Source organism: Sturnira hondurensis, unplaced genomic scaffold, assembly GCF_014824575.4.
Source record: "Sturnira hondurensis isolate 20B ecotype Veracruz unplaced genomic scaffold, ASM1482457v3 Scaffold0007865, whole genome shotgun sequence".
NCBI classification, from domain to species: Eukaryota; Metazoa; Chordata; class Mammalia; order Chiroptera; family Phyllostomidae; genus Sturnira; species Sturnira hondurensis.
Genome location: NW_028080496.1, coordinates 7,066,544 through 7,084,398, shown reverse-complemented (window position 1 = coordinate 7,084,398; position 17,855 = coordinate 7,066,544).

Below are 17,855 nucleotides of genomic sequence, written 5' to 3'. Positions count from 1 at the left end.
GTTCGGTGCGGGGCACGGGGCGGGGGTGGGGGGGGTGGAGTCAAAAGTTTCCACCATGCAGGGGGCAGTGCCCCTAACTCCTGTGTTGCTCAAGGGTCACCTGTACTGGCTGCAGCCTTTGGGAACACCACTGGGGGGAACACATTTAACAGCTGGGCTTGTCTTTACCAACTCTCCCCCTCTGCCCATTCTGCAGGTGGGAGCACTGAGGCCCAGGAAGATGGAAGGCAATAAACTCACAAAGTTAGGCGGACCAGACCCAAAGCCAAGCCTTTCCTCTCTGAGGAACACCCCCATGTCAGTGTGGCCGCCTGGGTCTCTTACAAGAGCTTGAGTCACAGCTCTCCCTCTAAGTCACAGCGGCTTTCTCCACCCACTATGGAACAAAAATAGCAGGAAAATCAAGAGAAGTGTTCCCCAGGGGGAAGAAAGGACAGGAATATCACTCACGCTGGAGCAGGAAATGGGCAGGCTTGGAACTGAGAGGAAATGACCTTCTGAAGTCCTCAGGGACTTCAGGTGGCTGAGTCGGGAGAGGTTCCTGACCCAGCCACTGGGATTCCGGAGGACACAGGGGATGAAACAGCCATGTGCGCCGGCTGGGGGCCTGGGGTAACGAAGGAGCGCAGGCCTGAAGCCAAGATGTTCAGGTGTCACTTCGCCCAGACCAGCAGGGACAGTACCCACCGAGGCCATAAGTCACTGCCCTAGAGTGGACAGCACTAAGCTGCCTGTGTATGTTTACAAAGATGGGGCCCTATTCTCTACCCCAAGCTCGTAAAGTGAAACATAAGGATAAGTTAGTGCCTAAACCTTTGTCATAGTATTTTAAATCACTTTAGCTTCCAAGTATAGCCAGAAAGAACTCTACTGAATTAAAAAATACCCTTTCCCTATAGTAGAAAATATTATATAATGGAGTAGAACCTTTTTTTAAAAAGTTTTCAGTTGTAAAGCAGATTTTTAAAAAATCAGCGACAGCACACAGAGTCCCCAGGGATACTGTGCCATCCTACATTCCTATGGTATATTCATTACAACTAAAGAACTACAATCAGTGCGTTACTAACTACAACCTGTAACTTCACTCAGATTTCTTCAGTTTATAAGCAACGGCCTTTTCCTGTTCTGGGATCCCATCCCAGACAGCACATGACATTGAGTGGTCATGTAATGTGCCTCCTGCTCTGACAGTTTCCCAGACTGACTTTGTTTTGAGGACCTTGACAGATTTGAGAGGTTCGGATCAGGTATTCTGTGAAATGTCCCTCGGCTGGGATTGGTCTATGTTTTGCTCATGATGTGACTAGAGTTATGCATTTTCTGAGAAGACCACCAAGGTAAAATGCCATTCTCCTCACATCCTATCAAGGGTACATCCTATCAGCCTGACTTATCACTGCTGAAGTTGACCTTGACCACCAGGCAGAGGAAGTGTTTGCCAGGCCTCTCCAATGAGAAACGACTCCACTTTCCTGCCTTTCCACACTGTCCTCTTTTGAATGAAGTCACTCTGTGTCGCCTATACTTATGCAGTGGACGATACGCTCCACTTCACGAAGAGCAAAGTATTTATAGAAATTACTTAGAATTCTGCTTGGAAGATTTGTAGTAAACTACTTTGTTAAATGTGGACTGAGATTACTAGCTTAGCATCTGTATTGCTAAGAAACAGGTCACAGAGCAGATGAGAAGTTCTCAAGTTGTGCCCCACAAAGCTGTGGGGATCTGGTGGGGGGGGTGGGGGGGCTTCGGGAGAAAGCAGGCAGCGAGCAGGGCTGCCGAGTCTGGCCGTGGTGACCCACCACCGTGTCATCGTGCTTTATGAAACCCGCTGTGCCCTTGTCTTGAATGGCAGCAGAAGTCCCGTGTCTGCCGTCAGTCAGGTGTCTAATGCTTCACTGAGTGAGCGGGTCCTCATTCCACCACTTATTAGCCAGAAGACCCTGGGCAAGGTGCTTATCCTCTTGAAGTCCCAAATGTCTCACTTTTAATGTGGAGATGACACCAACTCATCGTCAACTGCTGAAGTGAGGACAGAGCCAGGCAGTGTGTGTCAGACACTTGCAGGCCTGGCCCAACCTGGCCCAGTGGAGGTTAGTGACTGAGGAGCTATTCCTGTCTCTCTCTCGGGGGCTCAGAAAAGGGTCATGCGAACTATGAAACAATGAACACAAAAGCCCCAGTGACTAATGCAGAGGGTGGGAATGGGAAGCAGCAATGTCTAGGAAAGAGCAGCTCAGAATGGCCAGCTGAGCGCCGTGGAACAACCTGGAAAGTGTCTCGGCCAGCCAGAGAAAAGGCACGGCTATTCCCAGGGCACCTTCACTTTGACTCGTGGTTCAAGGTTGATGCTGCGTGAGCCGCGGCTGCTCCCCAAAGGCAGCACAGGACCAACAGGGCCTGGGCTCAACACCCCCTGGGCTCAGCCTCAGCACTTCTGTGCGGCCCTGCCAGAGTGGTCAGGCTCACTGACTGCAGAGAGAAGTGCTCAAGGCGGGGTGGCTGGAACCCCAGGAGGAGGTCTGGGGGTGAGGAAATGGAAGCAGCTGGGCAGAGAGAACCGCGACACTTACTTACGTCCTGGGCTAAGGACACACTCGCCTATTCCAGAAGCTTCTTTAGTTATACATTTGAGAAGAAACAAGAACATGCCTCGACCTGGGGGCCACAGCAGTCATCGAAATAACTTATTTTTACCAAGAGTTTGAGGCTATTCGGTTGCCCTCTCCCAGTGACACAGGCAAAATCCCCACTATTGACATTGCTCATTTGGGCCAGAGCATTGCTCCCAAACCCCTCTTAAAGGGTTGATATGGCCTCTGAAAGGTGACAGTGACCAAAACCCACCCATGAAAATAGTTTATGAGTTTGGAGCTTATAAAAAAAGCTTTCTTTTTAAAGAAAGCAGCTGTAGGCAGAAAGGACCAGCTGTGGGGATCAGAAGACCCAAAGACAGCCTGGCTACGTGCCCGAAGTCCCCATTCCGGCTCTGAGTTGGCAGCTGGGACAGGAGATGGTGGACAATGTGTCTTCCAGGAAGCCCTGTGTGTTCAGCACCAAGGGCTTGAATAAAACCCAGAATGAAACCGACCCATCTAGCAAATCTGCTCCCCAAACAGTGTACCCATGTCTGGGCAAGCCCAGCCACCTGCCACCATCACCCTGTGAAACTGACATGGTCAGATGTCACACCAACAGAAGACTTTAATTGAAACTGAGTTAGATTTGTGACATCATTTTGCTGTCCGAGCTTAATTCCCCTGAAGTTACATCATGAAACCAGGGCATTACCAAGGATTAGGGACCAAAGGAAGGTACAAGTGAATAGGTTTCCATATGGCCATGACTCATGTCTCACAGTCAAGTCCCACACGCGGGCCCTCATGACTCACCACTGATATCAGCACCACTTCCGTGCAGCCTCCACACGTGTGGATGCCAGACCTCGGCCCCTGCTGCTGGGAATGCTGAGAGGCCCCAGGTACAGTCAGAAGCGAGGGGAGCCACAGACAGGCATCATCGTTCCAAACAGCCTCTCAGGGGAGTTCTGCTTATCCGGGAAGCCTTCAACACTGTTTGAGTCTGGTGTGGCCCCGGAAGCGTCCCATGGTCAAACACATTTGAGGAAAGGATTGGTAAATGGGTTTCCCCACTGCAAGCCTCCTCAGGCCGGCAACCTGCCGCTGCTCACTGTGAATGCCCACGAAAGCAATGGAGTAGGCCGCACTTCCCAAAGCTGCTTCTCTGGGGAGCCCTTTCTGAAGCAGAATCCATGGGGTTGGTGCCCTAAAAAACACACCTGGGCAAGGCCTTCCTAGCTGTGGCTTCTCCCTGCACTGACACCCTTGCCACGAAGGTAGAGGGGCCTCCAGCCCCCTGTTTCCAAGACTGCTCCTCCTCCTGCCCAAACTCGAATGCCGCAGGCTCTGCAAGAGGGAGGCCAGACGAGAAGGAAGAAGGCAGAGAAGAGGAAGGGGGGGGGGACACTAGGACGCCCCAGTGCCACCCCCTCTGCCCGGCGGGTTCAGTCCAAGCACCGGCACTCGCCTGAACCTTGTCTTCTCACTGTGGGCACGAGAACTGCCTAGTGCCCATGCCCCCGCCTTGCCCTGAACTGTGGCTGCCTGGCAAGTTAGCACCGTGTTTCTCTTACCACGTGCACCCTGGCACCTTAGCCTCTGGCAATACCAAGAACCAAGAACTTGACGTTCCTCCAAGCATACCATGGCAGCTTACCCAGTATCCACTCTTTGCTTCTTCCTTAATAACAGGCCTTGATTAATTCAGGGCTGCAAGATGCTCAGCTAAAAAACTGTATTTTACCGCCTCCCTTGAATCCAGGAAGAGAATGAGAAGCTTCTTTCCTGGGAGGTGATTCAATTAGAGGGCATTACCTTTTGCCCCCTTTCCTTTTCCTTCTCCATCCTCTCTGCTTGGAACATAAACATCCTGCCTAGAGCTCCAGCAGCCATCCTGTGACTTGAGGATAGAAGACACATGCTAAGGATGGCCAACACAGAGAGCAAACAGTCCCCTCCATGCCAGTTCCGAATTGCTTGCTTTTGGACTTCACTATGAGAGAGAAGTAAGCCTTCATCTCATTTCAGCCACTTATTTGGTTTTCTCTTTTAGACAGCTAACCCTAACTCTCCTACAACAGCTATGCAGTATCATGCCTCTGAGCCTTTGTACAGCCATTCTCTCTACCAGGAAGAGAGCCCACAAGCAAGGAATTCAAGGACCAGAAAGGTAAGTGACTTCAGGGCCACACAGATGTGTGCTCTGCCCTCACCCCTCACGGTGTGATCCTCAGACCAGCAGCTGCCTCCCCTAGGAGCTTGTTAGAAATGGATCACAGATTTCTTTAATAAAATTGTCTGGCCCTCCCATCATCCACAAAAATGTCACTATCCAGGGAACTGGCCTCATTTCCTCAGCTGCCCACACCAGAGAATGTCTCTGAATAGACACAGGAGTCTGGGGCTTGATGCCCTGGGTAGGAACCCAGGGCTATGTGACAGTCACTCTGCTTTCTGACCTGGGTTCCCAGTTTGTTTCGAGTTGACAGTACCAGCACCTTGGCCTCTTCAGGTGGCCATGGGCACGTAATGGTACGAAGAACAGAAACCCATGCACAGCAGACTTCCACAAATGGCAGCTCCTGACCCACCAGTCATGAAAAGCACTTCAGCCACGGAGTCTCAAAGCCAACCAGTGACAGAGTATTTCCCCCAGCTCCCCTGGCAAAGAGCTGTTCCCACATTTCTTGTGGCAGATGTGGCTCACTTTTATCCCTCTCTCCAAAAAGCACGGTGGACCACTGCAAGCCCTTTGTTCCCAGAGCAGCTTAGCAAGGAATCTGCAGCGCTGCTGTGGGAAGCTATCACACACAGTCTCTGGTGAGAAAGCAGCTGGCCCTCCAGCTGGGCCCAGGCGGTGAGGACACAGGCAGAGGTGGGCTGGGTGAGCCCTGCAGCGGAGGATAAAGGGGCACTCAGCTCAGCAGCGCAGAAGCCTCTCCTCTCCCAGCCCCAAGAAGAAGGGTCAAAGCTTGCCCCACCTCTCCCCAGGCTGTGCTGGTTCCTCAATCAGCTAACCTCAGGCACAGGACCAGACTTTTTTCTTTCCCATAATGCAGGCCAGCTTGCATGGGGGAGCCTGGCCCAGCTGGGCACACAGCATGTGAGTGGCCCTGCCGGGCCACCTGGAGACTTCAATGCACTGAATTATCATGGCTAAGCAATAGAGATGAGGAATCTCATTCTCATGCAGAGTTGGGGTCTGTGGGAGGTGCTGAGATTCTGCATTTCTAACAACCCCCAAATGATTCCTGAGCTGCTAGACCACAGACCACACTTTGAATAGCATGGACTCAGCACACCCAGGTTTCAATACTACTCCACTACCCCACCAACCACACACACACACACACACTCCTGATTGCACTCTCTGAGCCTGTTTCCTCATCTGCAAGACAGAGTGAAAATCAGCACCTAGTCCATGGGGAGGAGCTGGAGCTCACAGGCAGGCTATGCCTCTTACACAGCAAGAGAAAGCCCCGTAAGATGTTCAAGCAGGGTTGGGGCCCAGTGACACTGTTGCCAGCGAGAGGCCATGTCACAGCATGGGTTCTAAATCAAACAGACTGAATGGCTCTCTGAGTCTCAGAAATGCCTCTATAACTCACAGGCAACAAGACTTAGAGAAAGATTTGGTTGTTAAGCTAAAAAAAAAACAGAGAAAGAAATCTTTAAAGTGCTTAGCACAAGGCTTAGCATGCAGGAGGAAGTCAGGAAGTATTAGCTTTCTTCTTCCTATGTTCCTTTTTTTTTTCTAGGTTAGTTTTCCACTCTCCTCTCTTCCCAGAGAAAATGCAACTGTAAACCAACAGGGTCCATTAGGGGCTTCCCGAGCAAATCTTTCAACAACCATGAGCATGAACACTTATCTCTAAATCATACTTATTTGTCAGGAACCTTCGGTTACAAATGACAAGAACCCAACTGAAACTGGCTTCAAAGGGTACTATGGCCCCCTTCACTGAACAGTCCAGTGGGGTTCAGGCACTGCTGGATCCAGGTCCCCAACTGCTAGTGTCAGGAACCTGTCTCTGTCTCTTTGTTCTACCTTCATCAGCATCGGCTTCACTATGGGTTAGGCTTTGAATGTGGTGGCAAAAATTTCCTCCAGCAGCTCCATGTTGACAAATTTGTCAGAAAAATGAAAAAAAAAGATTCTTTTTCTTGAAAAATCCAGAAAAGGCCTCAGGGCTGACTCTTACTGGCCCAGAGCAAGTGATGTATCTGTCCCTGAGTGAACGGCTAGGCCCTGTGCAGTCCTGAGTGGCATGTCACCTGGAGGCAGAGATGGAGCCCAGCCACTATGGTGTATTCATGTCCTAGGACCGTCATAGCAACTCGCCTCAAACTGGGTGACTCAGACGACAGAAACTGATCGTCTCACAGTCCTGGAGGGCAGAAGTCCAAAGTCAAGGTGTCAGCAGAACTGGTTCCTTCTGGAGGCTCCAAGGGAGCATCTGTCCCCTGGTTCTCTCCTGGCTTCTGCTATTCTTCCACCCGTAACTGTCTCCCTCCATTCTCTGCCTCTGTTTCTCCTATTTGTTCGTCTGTGTCTTCACGTGACCTTCTTAGAATGACACCCATCATTAGATTTAGGGTCCTCCTTCACCCAGTATGGCCTTACCTTAACTCATTACATCTGCAAAGATCCCATTTCCACATAAAGTCACATTCGGAGTTTCTAAGTGAACATGAGTTTGGGGTGGGGCCACTGTTCAATCCAGTTCAGGAGGTAAGCCAGAAGAAAAATGGGGTATGGGTACCAGGAAAAAATAAGATACGGATGCTTGGCAGGCAAACTCCAAAATACTACATAAGTGAGCAGCCATCAGATTGTCAAAACAGGGGGATCTTAAATAAATCTGTCTTCTCAGGGCCTTGAAACAACTGTGCCTAGTTGTTACACGTGGGAAACCCCACAGGGATCCCAGTTCTACAGCAACCAGAAATCTCATTTTGATGGGAACGGTTCTTAGAAGCTAAGCTAAATTTACAACAAGTCAAGAGACTGCCATTCTCTTTCAGGCAAACTCACAGCAGCCCCCACCCCCACCCCCTCGACTGTTCTGACTTCACATGTGTCTGAGATAGTGAGAGCCCTGCCCTGCAGGGAATTCAACCAGCCCGCAGAGCCCGGCTGTGTCTAAAAATGTCAGCTGCTTTGGGAAGGAATCTCCAGCCTCAGGAGGCTGCCCTCTCAGCTGGCCAAACTGGCCCATCCTCTCAGAATCACCATCGCCAACACTCAAACCAGTTATAGATGTTGCTTCCTTTCCTCCCTGCAGGAAAAAAATAAGGCTAACTTTCAATTTCTCAGGGGAAAACGTTCTAGGAGAGTTTAAGTCAAACTCTTGGCAGTGGTAATCTCTGGAGGGTAGGATAAAGGAGGGTTACAGGGGCAGAAGTTACTTTTGAAAACCATTATAAAAATATTTCTAAACTAAAAACACCTCCTAGTGGTTCTATATCTATACCTAGTGGTTCTAAAACATCTCCTAGAAGGCTACCGTATCATGTCGGTGAGCTAACCACCTTTGATTCAGGATGTCCAGTAAGGAAGAACATTTCTCCCTCAACAATATAAGGAAAGAAAAAAGTCTAAACGAAAAGAAAGCAGTGGAAACAGAAAAGTACCTGTCAAAAATAAAAATCCAAGCCAAGTGCCATTTCACATTCCTATTTCCTTCAAGAAGTGAAGGTTGCCCCCTGGGGACCTGAGACCCTGGGTAAGAGTCAAGATTCCCAGGTCTGACTCACAGCATTGTCACTCCCCAGACATGTGACTCTGGGTGAGTCACTTTACCCATTTGAGCCTCAGTCTCTTCATTTTCTAAAAATATCTCCACTATCCAACTCCGTAGAGTTATCATAACACTCAAATGGGTCCACCTATAGGCAAGGGCTCTGAAAATACCACAAACATCATAGGGGATTATTATGAAAATTCTTTGTTATTTAAGCATGTGTGGCATCCTACCAGGCCCCAATAAAGCACATAACCAACAAAAGGTAATCCTTTTCCTCAAAACGATGGCCTTTTTTGCTTCTTTATTTTACCCTCAGGTAGACTGCAATCACCACACTTAGCCCATGAAATATAATCACACTGGCCCATGCAAGCTTCTACCCACTCACTATTTATTCCCTGTTTGCTCCCCTCCCCACTCCCATTTGCCTCCTCCCTGCCTATAGGCAACTATTTCCCTCTGGTTAATACGTAGTCTTTTGTACATATTCCTTAAGAGCTGTGTATATCTGCCCATTGTTTCATGATTCATTTTGCTTCTTAGAGTTTTCCCTAAATCCTTAGGATCCAGCTGTGTTTTCTGTATCTGGTCTGCATTGCCTCTCACTGTGGCATTGCACTTCACGTGCATCACGGCACTTCACCAGCCTGGTCTTCCAGGTGAAAGGACGACCCCCCTCCTCGAGAAAGAGCACTGCAGGGAACACCTCTGCTCAGACCCTGGGCATAGGCTCTGCTCCACGGCAGGTGCACACTCACTTCGCTGCTCTCTAGTTTATCGTCCTTGCGTCCCCACCACACACGGCATTACCCAGCTTCCCAACAGGTACAAAACTGTAGACACACAGGGAAATGTCATTGGCTCATTTTCACCTAATTGATTACGAATGATATTAAGCACCTCTTTGTATGTTTATTACTTCAGGTGTGAGGGAGGGTTCTTTTTCTAAAAATTGCCTGTTCATATCTTTTTCCCATTTTGTTAGGATTTGCTGTCTTTCTCCTGTCCATTTGAGGGTTTTCTTGCATAGTATATATCTTCTTCTGCTCTGTCATCTGATGACTTAGCCACAGATCCTTAATTCTGATGTGATCAAATTCCTCTCGTCTGCGTTGTGGTGTGCACTTTCTGTGAGGCGCTCCCTATGAGCACCCGCGTGGGCTGCCCACATGCTAGCCAGCAGCCCCTGCGGGCATTGTGAGTGGTTCATCCTAACAACCAAAACTCACCTGTGCCTTCAACTCTCTTGTCAGCTCAAGGATGAAACCAAAGCACCTTACTCTGGTATACAGGCTCCTTATGAACCTAATCCCACCTTCCCTGGCTCTTTTCTGCTGTATAAGCCCCCACTTCCCTCCCAGGACCCTCTACCCTGCCTTCCGCAAGGCTGTCCCTACATACACTGTTCGTGTTTTTAAGATACCCCCACCCTGTCCTACTTCTTAGCACGTAAATGGGAAGACCCTTTCAACTGTTGCTCTTGCCCTTTTGTAGTTGGGTTTTTCCCCTACTCGGTACACCACTGATATTTGCAAGTGTAACAAAGGTGGTTTGAGGTCAGAAGACAATCCTAATGGCCCATGACAGGTGACTGTCAGCACAGTCACTATAGCCAGTCACTGTCAGTCACAGAGCCACACACAGGAGAAGAAGAAACCGTCACCTCTCCATCACACAGGTCGGAAAGCTGAGACTCTGTCGAAGAAAAACAGCGCTGGACACGTGTGAAGGCAGAGTTTGTTCAGACAACTGCCACAGAGGATGGAGGCTCCAGTGTAAACCGAGCTCAACACCAGCCAAGACAAAGGTGACCTGAGGCTTTCAAAGAAGAACAGAGAGGAAGCAAACAGACAAACAAACAAACAAAAAAGGGCTACAGGGAAGTGAAAGCGGGTCAAAGAAGACCAGGCAGACGCTAAGGAAGTGGGAAGTTGCAGAAGGGAAGGGGGAGAACTGCCGTGCCCGGTGTGGCAGAGTGAGGTGAGGCCATGCCCATTTTCAGATTTGACATCACTGTGCTTTCTTGAGCCAAAACTCAGCGTGTGGGCTGAGGTCACTTTTAGGGACACGGCCTAGGGCAGGTGGAAGCCAGGCCAAGGCCTACTAGCACAGCGTTCAGGCAAGTCCTTTGTGCCACACTGGAGTTCACAAGTCACCCCTTCTGGTGGTTAGACAGCTAGCATGCAGCTGTACCGGCAACAGGGCAAAGCCTAGATTGAGACACAAGCCTGCCTGACCATGAAGCCCTGTTTCTGGAATGAGCCCGCGGGAGGCTTGTGAGCAGGAGGCAAGCATTCATCTGATGAGGCCGCCCAGCTACCCTCAGGGTTGGCGGGGCAGAGGTTCTCCTCCGGCCCTGAGGCAGCAGAAACTCTTGTGAAGGAATATATAAACTGGTTTTTTTAATCACTTTGTAGAAGTTTAATCACCATGTGAGAAAAAAACCTCATGGGAAAGTTAATGAATGATAAAATACGCAAGAACTATTTGCTTCTTGAAGGGAATACAACCTAGGAGAAAGCCTAAACATTTCCTTCACAGACAAGGGAAGGAACTCCCAGAAGTTTCTAGAAGAAGCCCTCTCAATGACTCCATTCTGAGACACAATGAACTCCCTCAGTAGGTTTTGGCAGAGTGCAGTTTTAGGAATCACCTGGACATGAGCCAGGAGGCACCTGGCTGCAGGCCGCACCCTTAGCAGAGAGACATCAGCAACACTACTTTCCGGGGCAGAGAGCATCATCGGGCTATAAAACTCAACTCCCTCTCCAAGCCTCATTTAGATAATTACAGTTTGCCTCCTAGGACCCTCCCTGTGGATCCAACTGGCTTTGGTTGTCATCGTTACTGCTGTTCTTCTAAATTACTGGGTAGGACAGGATTAAAAGGCCAAGCCTCCTACAGGGAGGACGGAGCTGGGAAGGTGGTTTCCTCTATCAGCTAACTACTCCCTCTCTGGGAGAACCGGACTCCTTCGCACAGAGCACAAAGCACCTACATTTGGGTTCAAGGCATCGGAAAAGTGAGGGAATCCCGTGTGGCTTTCCTGCCCTTGCGCTGTGTCCTGGGACCCGAAACTGTTCTGCACAACAGACCAGGTGCTGGAACACCGGCTGGCCCAACTCGAGGCCACACTGCATAGCGGTTAGGAGCATCTCGTCAGAGCCAGGCTGTTTTCGAAACACTGGGCTGAGACAGATGCCTTCCTCACTGCGAGTCAGCGGAAGGGACTGGCTCATTACATGCACCAGGCACAGGAGAGGCCCCGGTATGTGCTCAAGAGCATCAGCTCCTACCTGTCCACCCAGATCAGGCCACCAGCCTCTCTGAGCTGGGCCATGGCCAATGTCATGGAGTTATTACAAATGAGGAGAGTGGTAGTGCAGTGCGTATATACACTTGACCCTTGAACAACACTGCTTTGAACTGTGTGGGTCCATTTATAGGCATATTTTTTTTTTCAATTGAACCACACAGTTCAAACCTAAGTTCAAGGTCAACTGCATAGGTTGTTGTGAAGAGAGGAGTTGTTAGGACAAATGGCAGGCCCTTGGCATGCGGGGAATGGGCCACAGGGTCTGGAATGGGCTCTATCACATGCTGGCTGTGGGGTCTTGGGTCATACACACCTCCCTTCCTGTGCCTCTATTTCCCCATCTGAGAATACACCAGTTTTTATTTCTCACCTTCCATTCTAAGATTTCCAAACTCTGCCTGGGCCTAGCTGAGACATTCTGGAAAGGCCAGATTTTAAAACCATCTCAACTTGTACTGTTTATGTCTATATTGAAAACAAACCACCTGCGATGAAGTAAAAAATGTGAAATCTATGGGAAACAAAGGTATTGAGCGACCCCCTGCACAGGCCTCCGAGAGTAACACTGAGACTGGGGACTGAGGAAGGGGGAGGAAGGGAATTCCTCATGCCCGCTGAGTAAAGACAGAGTCAGAAAACCACTTGCCAGGAGGCGTTTCCGAAATCAACGATGTCAGCACCATCACTAAGTGAGGGAGAAAGTAGGAAGCAGGGCCAAGGCCTAACCCTGCGGACAGAGGGGCTGTTGTGCTGCACAGGGCCAGCTACCAGGGGCACCCAGGCCACATGCCCACATGGGCGGGCCTCGGGCTCCACAGGACCAGCCCCAGGTTCGGCGCCCACCTGCTTGTGAGGACCGGCCCCAATGAATGACCGGCGCCCTCTGCTTTGTCTCCAGCCCAGGATGTGTCTGACACATCAGCTTGAAATTCTTCAGGGCCTTAAGCCTGCTGAATCTGGGGACAGCATAATGACAGCCAGAGAAATTCCTCTATAATTTCCAGGGCCCATTTAGGGTTTGATGCTTAGAAAGCATTCTAAGCAAATTCTGTTTGTTCAAATCTAAAATGTTAAAAGCCCCCAGTGGACAAAAGCGCTATTTACAGGCCTGGCCCCCACCCCTTCTCCTCTCCTGGGCATCGTTGGGCAGCTCAGCGTGTTTGCTGTTTTTGTGCGTTGTGTTTTGTTCTCCTTCTTCAAGTTGGTTCTGTGTTCCAAGAAAAAGACAAGACTGACAAGTTGAAGAGAGAGCAGCCCTCTCCTCTCTGGTCTACAAGGGCCAACATCTCCCTGGCAATCAGCCAGCCTCATTTAATGTCTTCCCTAATGATGGGAAAGGCCTGCTGATTAAAAACCTGCAGACAAGGCCCATCAGGAGGCGTGGCAAACCTGAGGGGACCCCGGTGGCTGCACAAAAGGGGCTGCCAGGAACTCGCACCGCAGGGGGCTCACACCAGCAGGGTCAGACCTGCCTCCCGGCTGCCCTGCCCTCACCTCTACCAGGCATCGTCACCAGACGCCAGTGCACAGGCCTGGGACAGCGTCTGTTGTAAAACTGGGGTTTCCTGTAGACAGTGCAGACAGCAGAGGGCTAGCCAGGGCCCTAGCAAAGAAAAACGGCACAGCGCTTGCCAGAGAGTCGTACTCCTTCCCAAGCAGACAGAGAGACTCCAGGTAAGAGGGAGGCGGGCCAGGGAGTTGGGACCTCAAGAGGTGGAGGGTCTAACCTGACTGCAAAGGCCCTGATTCTGTTCCTACAATCATGACCTCAAGATGTTTCATCCCTTGCCTGCCCTGGGCTTTGAGGCCCACAATCTCAGCTGCCCATCAACACCTCTTTCTGGCTGGGAAAAGCATGTTAGGTATGCTCATTGTGTGGTTACCCATTCTTTATACCCTGTGAATAGAACCTTGATTTGGCCTGGGGTACAGTGTGCTCCCCAGATTGCCTTTCCAGTATGTGTGGCTGTGAACACGGATGCAACCCAACAAGACACAGGTGGAGGGCGTGGGGGAAACTTTCATTTTCCTGATACAGTTTCCTGTTTCAACCTCCTCCCACTTTCCTCCCGCTTCCTGCTTCTTCCTGAATAAGGATGGGCAGCTGGGGGAAGGGGGCAGTGATCACCTATGACCGAAAAGCCACACATACACACACACACACACAAGGTGGCAGAACGGAAAGGCGTGAACAGTTTCATTTTCAAAGGTTCCCAGGGAGCCGTCGGTCCAGCCCCAGAGCCACCACCTCCGCCTTCTCACTCCAAAAGACACACAGCCCCACTGCTTCCTGCATGCTTCTGCCACTCACAACGGTGAACTCAGCACACCCAGAGCCAAACTCAGGACTTCTCCCCAACCTGACTCTGCCAGTCTTTGCACACCTGCAAGTCAGAAACCAAGGGCCGCCATGAACTCCCCAGGTCCCTCCTCACCTGTGCTGAGACGGATCAATTATCTGTCTGTCACTCTTTCTCCTCCTCCAACAGCCCCCAATTCGTTTTCCACCCAGCACCAGTGCTCTTCTCCAAGGGCCCATCTTCTTGGGCCACCGCCCAGCGTACAGCCCTGGTACAATTAGGAGAAGGGCCTTCACCCAATCACACCTGGTGGCCCCACACCTCCTATCCTGGCCTCTTGCCCTTCTGGGCTCCATGCACCCTTGCCTTCTTCCAGGTCACTGATTCCCAAACTTGTCCCACATCAGGAACACCCAGGGCTTTCATCAAATTTAACGAAACTACAATCTCCAAGGGTGTGGCCTAGGCATTGGTATGTTTTGAGGTGATCCCAGGGTGCAGACAAATTTGGGAACCACTGTTTCCTTAACCAGCGGTGCTCTCGCCATCCACTCATGGGCCTTCGCAGATGGTCTTCCTCTTGCCTGGACTGCTCGGGCCTCCCATGCTGCTCCCTTGTACCCAGCACCTTCTTCTCCTTCAGCCGACATTTCAGACATCACTGTCGGGAGGAAGCTGTTCCAAGCCCCCAAACTAGGTGGGACGGCCCTGTCCCAAACACAATGTCTATTTCCCCAAGCAGACATCAACCTCTCCAAGCTCAGGTCCCTCTTGTTTCACCTGCATTGCATCTCTAGGTCAAGCACACTGTCTGGGCGGAATAGGGGAGTGACACATACAAGAGGGGACCCCCCAAAACTGCAATTACTTTCTGGAGGCAGGCCCCTTATATTACAAGCTTCCCTTCTTAGGTGAGTGTTCTAGGAACCCATGTGGACCAGCTGCTGTTGTTGTGAGAAGCTGCCTTCAGCTTCAGCGAATTGTTTTTGAAGACTCCTCAGTGCATTTGCTCATTTCATGATGGGTAATTTACAAGCACACCCGCCCACACGGCACTGAGTGTTCAGCAGTTTTGACCAAAAACAGCAAGACACCCCCCTCCTCCCAATCACCCAATCTCACCATGAGTAACTTTTGTTTTCCCAAATGAAAAAAGTCCTCAAAGAGAAACTTTTTTGCTGATATGGAAGAGGAGAAACAAAAAAACAACAGAAGCACTAAAAGGCACCAAAATCGAGGAGTTCAAAAACTGTTTTTGAGCAGTGGGAAAAATGTCTCAATAGATGTATTGCATCAAAGAGAGAGCACTTTGAATGTGAATGAAGTTTAGACAGAACAATAAATGCACAATTTTTTAGTAAATAAATTCTGGGTTTTGGGGTATCCGCCCTCATTTTTGTTGAACTTAGGAATGGTTAGTAGCAGCTCACTCACCTCACAGGTGTGGGTCTGAGGCCCTAGATCTAAGATCACAAAAGAGCTGGGTGTCACAAAAGAGCACTCACAGCCGGGTGCCTCCTCTGACACCAGGGTTTGCAAACATCCAGTTTGTCAGCACCACCGCGTGGGCCACGGGCCCAGAGTGCCTGGTGCAGTAGGACCGGGGAGGGGCCCACGAATTCTCACTCCATTGAGTTCCCAGGTGGCGCTATTGCTGCCGGTCTGGGGAACACACTTGAGGACCACTGCCCGGGCTCCCCTGGTAGAACCTTCTAGCCACTGGGTGCACTGACTGACAGGGAAGAGTCAAGTCAACTGAGGCCCACCTTTCCTCTAACAACTATCTTTTTCTTGTTCCTTCTTTCTAGAGCTTTACACAAGAGTTACAGCCACATGGTTAGAATCTGGTGTGTGTCCTGGGCTCTGAGAAGGGACTCCTTCCTCCTCGTCGCCCTGCTGACAGGGCAACTCCAGCTGCAGCAAAGCTCAGTCTCCCCAGGAGGCTGCCAAAGTTTCTAAACCTATCGCAGCCAAGTGGCAAAGGGGTCCGGCAGGGCACTCTGATCCTAGCACACCTGACTGGCATCCAGAAAAAAGAGACAAGTGGGAAATTCTGCCTGGAGAGAAATGGGCAGAGCACAGCTCCCCCACAACCTCCCCTCCACCCCCCACCCCCACCCCCCACCCCCTCCCACCCCCGTCTATACTCTAAAAGCCCTGGAGATTTCCAGAAGATTCCCAGAGCCACACTTTCAGACAATCCACAGGCCACTTAAAAATCCCCCTTTCTCTACTCTTTCTTCTTCTCTTCAGCATTTTCCAACAAACTGCCGTGAACAAACCCGTACCTGTCTTTCATGCATGTGCATTTGGGTGAGTGACATGAAAGGCCCAGACTTGGCACCTCCAACTGCTGGTCCCACCCAGATCATGCCTGTCTTCGGCCTGGGAGACCTGTTCCTTTGTTTTTGAAGTAAATCCACAGGCTTCATGTTCACACTGACTATCTTGTCAGAACAGTGGCCACACAAAAAAAGTAAATAAATAAAATAAAGTCATAGCCCCTTAGGTAATGGTTCATATCAAGATTGAGAGTGCCATGTCAGAAATATTACAAGTAAAGGCAGTTCCATGGGGGAAAAATGGAGACATTGGAAACATTTGTAACAAAAACCACTGGGTAGAAAGCTGGGGAGATGCCCAGAATAAATGGGTTTCTAGCTCATTATTAGCCAGAGCTGAGGCCACGAGGACACTCGTTCATCCGCATTGCACACTCCGGGCATCGGGGAAAGAGACAAGCTATGACTGAAGTTTACCCCACCACAACTGGGGAAGAAACGTTTATAGCTATTGTTCCAACTGTTAATTAACTGTGTCAACAAGATTGTAGAGAAAATGTTTTTAAAGCCTCTTAAGAGGGCAAACACATTTTAAGCACCTCTAAGTACTTTCGGAATACTCAGGGACTTAAATTGACAATGATAAACAATCACTAATTATAGTCATTCCTAACCCGTTCTCACCAAGGATCTGTGTTAGATAGCACTTGTTAACCTAGTTTCAACCACAGTGTGTATTTAAGGAAGATTAAGTTCAATTTAATTCAAATCTGCTCTTATCGCATTTCCTATAATGTGTGTCAAGTGATGAGACTGATCACTTCTCCAACACACTGTCGTTCAGACAGGTCCTTCCCAGGTTAGCCAAAAACGGTAGGACTTCACGCTACTCTAAAACTTGTAACTGCAGAAACACAATTTTATCACACATTGTACCCAAATTACCTAAGATGTCCCATGACAGGGATCGAAATATCGTACCATCTTTGTACCCCTGGCACCCAGCACAATGCTCATCACAAAGAAGACCCTGATACGTGTCCACTGGACAATGGAGCCACAGAAACAACACGGCCTCCATGATGGATTGTTCCAGAAGATGAAAGGAGAGGAATTCGTGTCACCGGCTTTTAGAACAGGACTCATTGCTCTCTTTCACTGCACGTTTGAGATGAGCAAACACTGAGTTAAACTTGTCAGGTGTTTCATCTTACTCGAGCCTCAGGTCAATCTCTGAGGGTCAGTCTCTCAATGGACCCATTTCACAAATGCAGCCTAAGACAATGGGACTGTGAAAGGTGAGAAAACCCGGGCCCCTCGGGCTCCAGGCCAGCCCCTCTCAACCGCTGGGTGCCTTACCTCCTGTTCAAGTCCAGCCTGGGTCTATACACTTCTAACAACTTAAGAAAGTAAAAGATTCCACAAGGAGCACAGTCATCAAGTACGAAGAAGAGTTTGGACAGGGAATGAAAGCAAAGTGGAGGAAAGAGCAGCGCTTTGCACAGATACACAAAGTATTGCTTCATTTTCTCTCCTTTGTGTTGTCGAAACAATGTGGACATGCAGAAGCAACAGCCTTGAACAAGCCACAGGCATCCCACTCACCATCAAAGAAATAAGTAAGTAAA